General features: G+C 46.6%; 1 non-coding gene across 1 annotated transcript; it reads left to right on the top strand.

The window, feature by feature from the left end:
- Nucleotides 1-261: 261 nt before the first annotated feature.
- On the top strand, nucleotides 262-399 carry LOC119949035. The gene has a single exon (XR_005457132.1). It is a non-coding gene; the product is annotated as a small nucleolar RNA SNORA7 (small nucleolar RNA).
- Nucleotides 400-7156: the final 6757 nt, after the last annotated feature.

Consider the following 7156-nt stretch of genomic DNA (forward strand, 5'->3'; position numbering starts at 1 on the left):
AACTATGTGAAGAGCACTTTCCTAATTACTTGGAGAGTACAGTATATTAGAGTTGGTAGTTACAGTCACTGCCCACAGTTATCTTACAGTCTAGAAAGTGAGACAGGCCTTAACCAATCAATCAATCAATCCATCATTTGTATTTATTGAGCACTTACTGTGTGCAGAGTACTGTTCTAAGCATTTGGGAGAGGACAATACAACATAATTGGTAGACCTGTTCCCTGACCACAGTGAATTTACACTCTCTTATCCTCAAATCCCCTCTCAGTGTCATGCCTGGAGAGTTTCCAATACTCTACCAGTCTTGGCTACAGGAGGGAGAGTCAAGCAGAGGCCTAGCTATTCCATTCCTAGCTTGGCCAGTGGCTAGCGAGTGGAAGGCCATCTGCTACAAGTCAAAACTCACCCATGCTGGGCAACAGTGGCAGAGGAGCGAGTTTAGGGTGGAGGCTCAAGTTTACTATGTAAAAGGAGGCAATGGTAAACGACTTCTGTATTTTTACCAAGAAAACTATTCATTCATTCAATCTTATTTATTGAGCACTTACTGTGTGCAGAGCACTGTACTGAGCGCTTGGAAATGGGTACACTACCAGAACGATTGCAGATGGAGAGCAGGGTGCTCTGGAAGAGATGTGTCCATGGTGTCGCTATGGGAAAGAAATGACTCGATGGCATAAGACAAGACATGGCATCCTCAAATGGTCCGATCTTTGGCTTGTCAGGTTGCAGAACACAATCCACAGTATCAATACGGTCCCAGCCAAACCGGAACATCTTATCCGAGGACAACTCGCTGGAAGGGCAAGACTTATTCCTGAGATCTCCCCTTTAGACTGTAAGCTCGTTATAGGCAGGGAATGTATCTACCAAATCTGGTGCATTGTACACACTGAAGCACTCAGTACAGTGATCTGCAGACAGTAAGCACTCCTCAAATACCACTGATCTATTGAACCTAGGAGGGATTTCTGTCAGAACTAGGAGATTACCTTTTCTAGAAGGTCTTCATTCCCCTATCACTGTGAATAATCAGGAAGGGATTAATGGCTGAAAAGGTGAATGCCAACACCATGTTGGTATTCGCTATCAGAGAGAACTTCTCTCTCATGTTTAGTAAGATGCTCACCCTGATCAACTGTTGCCCGTAGATGAGGACATAGAGGGTGACCAGGGCAACCAATCCCTTGGCCGCTCTGCCCTCAGGCATCGCCCTGGGGGGTCGTCCAGGCACGTGGAGGTGTAGGACCTGCTGGTGGTGCCTGTGCAGGACAAATGCCATGTAGCTACTGGCCGCACTCATGAACCCCCGAAGACAAGGTTTCATGGCAAAAAGTTCACCCCAACTATTAGTTTGACGTCCACACCGGGATTGATGATGCAAAAGACTTTGTACACTGCCATTCTGGGGGCCTTGACAGGTACACTGCTGAACTCATGTCTATCAGCAGACCGAGGACCCAGGGCAGGAGGAATGAGGGAACGAGGCACCTGGGTGAGCTGGCTTTGATCCGGGCCCACTTGGGGGTCCCAGGGCTGATGGTGATGGCCTGGAACATGCTCATGAGGAAGGTGGTGCAGAAGGCAAGACCTTTGACCAGTCAGTACAGGTACATGAGGATTTTACAGCCAACATTGTTCAGAAAATTACCCAGTCCTCATGCTGCCAAGATCTCAGACAATCCCCTGAAACGAAGTACTGTGGCGTTGGACAGGGCTAAGTTGGAGAGGATCAAGTCGGAGGAGCTCAGATCTAGGTTGGCAGAGACCCTGTGGATATAGAACTGGAGGAGGAAAATATTTCCTGAGACCACAACACCGATCTGTAATAGCAGCACAAAACCAATAGGAAGGTCATTTGCATCCATTGCCAGACATTTCCAATTGAAAGAAGAGAAACTTGAAAGCTACCTGGGAGGGGAGAAGTGAGAGGGAGAGAGAGAGAGAGAGAGAGAGAGAGAGAGAGAGAGACAGAGAGAGACAGAGAGAGACATAGAAAGTGACAAAGAGACACTGAGGAGATCATTTTTTACATTTCAATAATAAATCTCTAAGCCAATTTTTATATTTAAGTGCTACTATTGTATAATATTATTATATGATATTATTCTTATTATTACACTTTTTAAGCACTTTCTGTGTTCCAGACATTGTACTAAACACTGGGGTACATACAAAGCTAAGCAGGTTGGACACGGTCACTGTCCCACATAGGGGTCACAGTCTTAATTTCCATTTTAGAGACAAGGTAACTGAAGCACAGAAAAGTGAAGTGACTTGCCCAAGCTCGCCCAGTGAACTAGTGGTGGACCTAGGATTAGAACCCAGATCCTATGACTCCCAGGCCTGCGCTCTTTCTACTATTCCCTGCTGCTTGTAAAACGAATACTAACCAAATCAGCCCCCAAATTCTTGTTAGTTCTTCTGTCCAATACAAAGACAGTGCCTTGAGGAATGCTCTTTGGAAGAGAAGCAGCACTGTCTAGTGAAGAGCACAGTGGTTCAGGAGACAGGGGAACCTGAGTTCTCATCCTGGCTCTGCCACTTGTCTTCTATGTGACTTTGGAAAAGTCAGTTACTTTCTCTGTATCTCTCTGTAAAATGGGGATTAAGATTGTGAGCCCCATGTCGGACAGGGATTGTGTTCAAATTGATGAGTTTATGTGTAGTGGGAAGCAGCGTGGCTTAGTGGAAGGAGCCCGGGCTTGGGAGTCAGAGGATGTCAATTCTAACCCAGGCTCCACCACCTGTCTTCTGTGTGACCTTGGGCAAGGCAATTCACTTCTCTGGGCCTCAGTTACCTCATCTGTAAAATGGGGATTAAGACTGTAAGCCCCACGTGGGACAACCCGATTACCTTGTATATACCCCAATGCTTAGAACAGTGCTTGGTACATAGTAAGTGCTTAACAAATACCATAATCATTACCCCAGAGTATAGTACAGTGCCTGGCACATAGTGAGCACTTAACAAATACAATAAAAAAGAGAATATTCCAAGATGCAAAAGACTCTTAGAATTTTGGGGAAGTCCATTGTGAATGTCTTTCATTCCTGGAAGACTCATCATGGAGATACAAGGATACCTGGGGTGGGGTCAGGTTGGAATGAGGGATGAGGGGTAGGACTGAGTGAGGAAGTGACTTGGGTTTCAATCTCCCTGCCTCACTGGGTTGATGAGAGAAATGTACAACCAAATGCTTCCGCAATGATAATTGTGATATTTAAACACTTACCATGTGCAAAGTACTGTACTGGAGCACATACGACATAATCAGGTCAGACAGAGTCCCTGTCTCACATGGGGCTCACAGTCTAAGTAGGAGAGAGGACAGGTATCGAATTGCTATTTTACAGACAACAATAATAACACTACTAATTGCATTTGTTACTATGTGCCAAGTACTGTTCTAAGTGCTGGGGAAGGTACAGGGTAATCAGATTGGACACAGTCCCTGTCCCACCTGGGGTTTACAGTTTAAATTCTCATTTTACAGATGAAGCAACTGAGGAATGGAGAAGTAAAGTGACTTACCCAAGGTCACACAGCAGACAAGTGGCAGAGCCGGGATTAGAACCCACGTCTTCTAACTCCCAAGCCCATGCTCTTGCCACTAGACCATACTGTTTCCCAGGCACAGAGAAAGAAGTGACTTGCCTACGGATCCACACACAGCAGGCAATTGAGTCAGGATTAGAACCCAGTTCCTCTGACCCCTCCCCAGTGCTCTGTCCACTATCTGAGACCGAAGTACATGAGGACATCAGAAATTCTACCCTAGCTGATAGACCAATGGTTAATGGGACAGGGACTGTACCCAAACTGAATATCTTGCATCGACCACAGCGCTTAGAATAATGTTTGACACACAGTAATCACTTTAAAACAACCAAAAAAAAATCCAGGTATTGAGAAGGAGGATGAGTAGGAGGAGGAGGAGAGAGGCTGGAGGGAAGCTGACTTTGGCTGGGTCCGAGAGGGTGTACTTACCTCCATCACTGTGTGCCTCAGGAAACTGAAGGACAGAGACATTAAGTGACCTGCCCAGGATTATACAGCAGGCCAGTGGCAGAGCCGGGATTAGAACCCAGGTCCTCTGACTCCCAGCTCCTTGCTCTTTCCACTAGGCATGTTTATACGGCTGACCAGACAAAGCCCCATCCCAGAATCCTAGTTAAAACCTTAGGAGAAACACTGCCCCCTAAAGCCCCACATTCCAAAACGCGGGTCTCTCCTTGCTCACCCATCTCCTTCACTCGCACTGCAGTTCGATTCTAAGGCTGAGGGCCCCTTATCAACCGCTTTTCTTATCTCTTCCCCTACCGCAGAACGTATTTAAAGTACACATATTTGTGTGTGTGTGTGTGTGTGTGTGTGTGTGTGAGAGAGAGAGAGAGAGAGAGAGAGAGAGAGAGAGTGAATGACCAAGCTTCCATTTGTTCTGGCCATCCAACTGGGACATCTCTGGAAAGGCCCACTTTCCTCTCCCTGTTGTCCCGACAATTTGACAAGTTGTGCCTTGAGTTCTCCCCATGATAGTTTGCTGCTAATTCACCAACCAAGATGACATGTCAGCCTCAGTGCCATGTCGGGCTGATCCAAAATGCCACCCAAGACCCACTCCGACAGGCTCTGCCATGAGCCCAGGCTGTGTGTGTGTGTGTGTGTGTGTGTGTGTGTGTGTGTGTCTGTGTGTGTGTGTGTGTGTCTGTGTGTGTGTGTGTGTATGTGTGCATGAGAGAGCCACTCCCTTTGCAAGTGCCAGGCATGGCCGCAGGTGCTCCAAAATCAAAGTCTCTATGAGTCATATCCCTGTCTGTCTTTACTTCACTTTTCTCTGCCTCAATTCCCTCATCTGCAAAACGGGGATTCAATAACTGTTCCCCTGCTTACTTAGACTGTGAACCTCATGTGGGACTTGATTTCCTTGTATGTTCCCCAGTACTTAGTATAGTGTTTGGTCCATAGTAAGCCCTTACCAAGTACCCCGATTATTATTATTGTTATTATTTTCTCTGTGTCAGGTTTTGCATCTGAAAATTAGGAATAATTATCTGTTTTCCTCTCCTGCTCTGACTGGGAGTTCCACAAGGGACAGAGACTGTGACTGATCTGATTATTTTGAATGTAACTCAGTGGTTAGCACATAGAAGCACTTCACAAATAATTTACTTGCTATAGTAAGATTCTGTGACAAGAGCACAGTGTAGGAGCTGAGATGTCCTGGGTGAAAAGGACCATTCAGTAAAAGGAGTACATTGGTGTTGGGCCTAGGAGCGTGAGGTTGGAAGGGTGGATGGGTGGAGCTTCTGAGGCAAAGCAGACATGGCCCAACCAAATGAGGCTAGCAAGAGATTGTGCTTTTCAGGGATAAAACCTGTGGAAAATCATTCGCAAGCCTGAGGAGAAGATTCAGAAGAGCAATTGGCCAGAGAGGGTAACCAGACGTCAGGAAACAACTTCATCTTTACGGGACTCTTCCACCACACATACTTCCCCGGACTGCTTTTCACCCACATCATGTTGGTGTCCCTGGTGGCACTTCTGGGCAGTGCCACTGTGACCTTTCTCGTCTGTCTGGACACTTGTACTTCCCAAGCGCTTAGTACAGTGCTCTGCACACAGTAAGCGCTCAATAAATACGATTGAATGAATGGAGCTGCTGTACATTTACGTCTTTGTTCCCAAGACGGTGGCCAACTTCCTATCAGGAAACATCTCCTTCTCCTTTGCTGGCTGTGGGATCTAGCTCTTTCTCTTCATGAGGCTGATGGCCACCATTACATTGCCATCTGTCACCTCTGGCAGTATCCAGTCCTCATGTGTTCTAAGGTCTGTGTGCTGATGGTGGCTGGGTTTTTGCTGGGATCCCTGCTGAATGCTCTGATTCACTGTGTCTTCACTGTGAATCTCTGTTTCCTGGGAAATCCATCACTTCTTCTGTGAGATTTCCGCCCTCCTGGAACTAGTCTGTCACAACACCGCCATGTAGGAAAATGGTCTCTTAGTGGTGTTCTGTTCTTCCTCCCCCCAATCTCCATCATCCTGGCCTCCTACAGGGAGAGACTCCCAATCGTCCTGGAGAAGGGATCAAACCAGGGGTCATGAAAAGTTCTAACCACCTGCATCTCGCACATAACAGTGACCTGTCTCAACTACGGAGCCACCATATTCAAGTACCTTCTTCCAAAATCCTACCACACTTCATCTCAGGACCAGGTAGTGCCTGTGTTCTACTCCATACTCACTCCCATGCTCAACCCTCTGATCTACAGCCTCTGAAACTGAGAGGTTGTCAGAGCCCTCAGGAAAATGCTGGGGTGATGAGGGTTTCCATCGAGGCTTCTCCTAGTTCATGGAGGAAAAGACAAGTGCAGATAGATTTTTTGTTTGTTTTTATATTATTCTTTTTGAGACTCTATTTTTTAAATGGTGTTTGTTAAGTACTTACTATATGGAAAGCACTATACTAAGCCCTGGGGTAGATACATGCTAAACAGGCTGGACATAGCCCATGTCCCACTTGGGGCTCATGGTGTTAATCACCATTTTACAGATGAGGTAACTGAGGCACAGAGAAGTGAAATGACGTGTCCAAGGTCATGCAGCTGGAATTAGAGCCCAGGTCCTTCTGGCTCCGAGGCCTGTGCTTTATGCACTAGGCCACAATGCTTGGTTGTAGCAGGGAGGCTTTAGTTGAGACATGAGGAAGAACTTCATGGTTAAATCATTTTCAATCACATTGGGATGATTTATCCTTCTCTACTTTTGACTCCTGACTTTAGGTAAGTAATGCAGTGAGCAAGACCCCATCTTGTAATGCAGAAGCCATTTCCTCAGAGACTGTTCTTTGACTCTGTGAGCAATGAGGTCAGATGATAAATTGGAGGAGAAACTGAAGTATCTTGCTGAGAAGTTTAAGGAGGACTTGAATGGCTGAGGAGAAACAGAATTGTCTTGTAGAAGATTTTGAGGGGGGACTAAATTGCCCTGCTGTCAGTCAGGTGGAAGACAGCCAGATAAGTCTACGGGGTAGGGGTGGGGGAGAGGGGTAGATGTCCCTCCAGCTTTTGCCCTAGAAACGGGCCTGAGACAGCAGGCAATCAGAGCAGCGAATCAGTACTCCCACTGCAATCCCCTGAAACAACTGAT

The sequence above is a fragment of the Tachyglossus aculeatus genome, chromosome X3, assembly GCF_015852505.1.
Source record: "Tachyglossus aculeatus isolate mTacAcu1 chromosome X3, mTacAcu1.pri, whole genome shotgun sequence".
NCBI classification, from domain to species: Eukaryota; Metazoa; Chordata; class Mammalia; order Monotremata; family Tachyglossidae; genus Tachyglossus; species Tachyglossus aculeatus.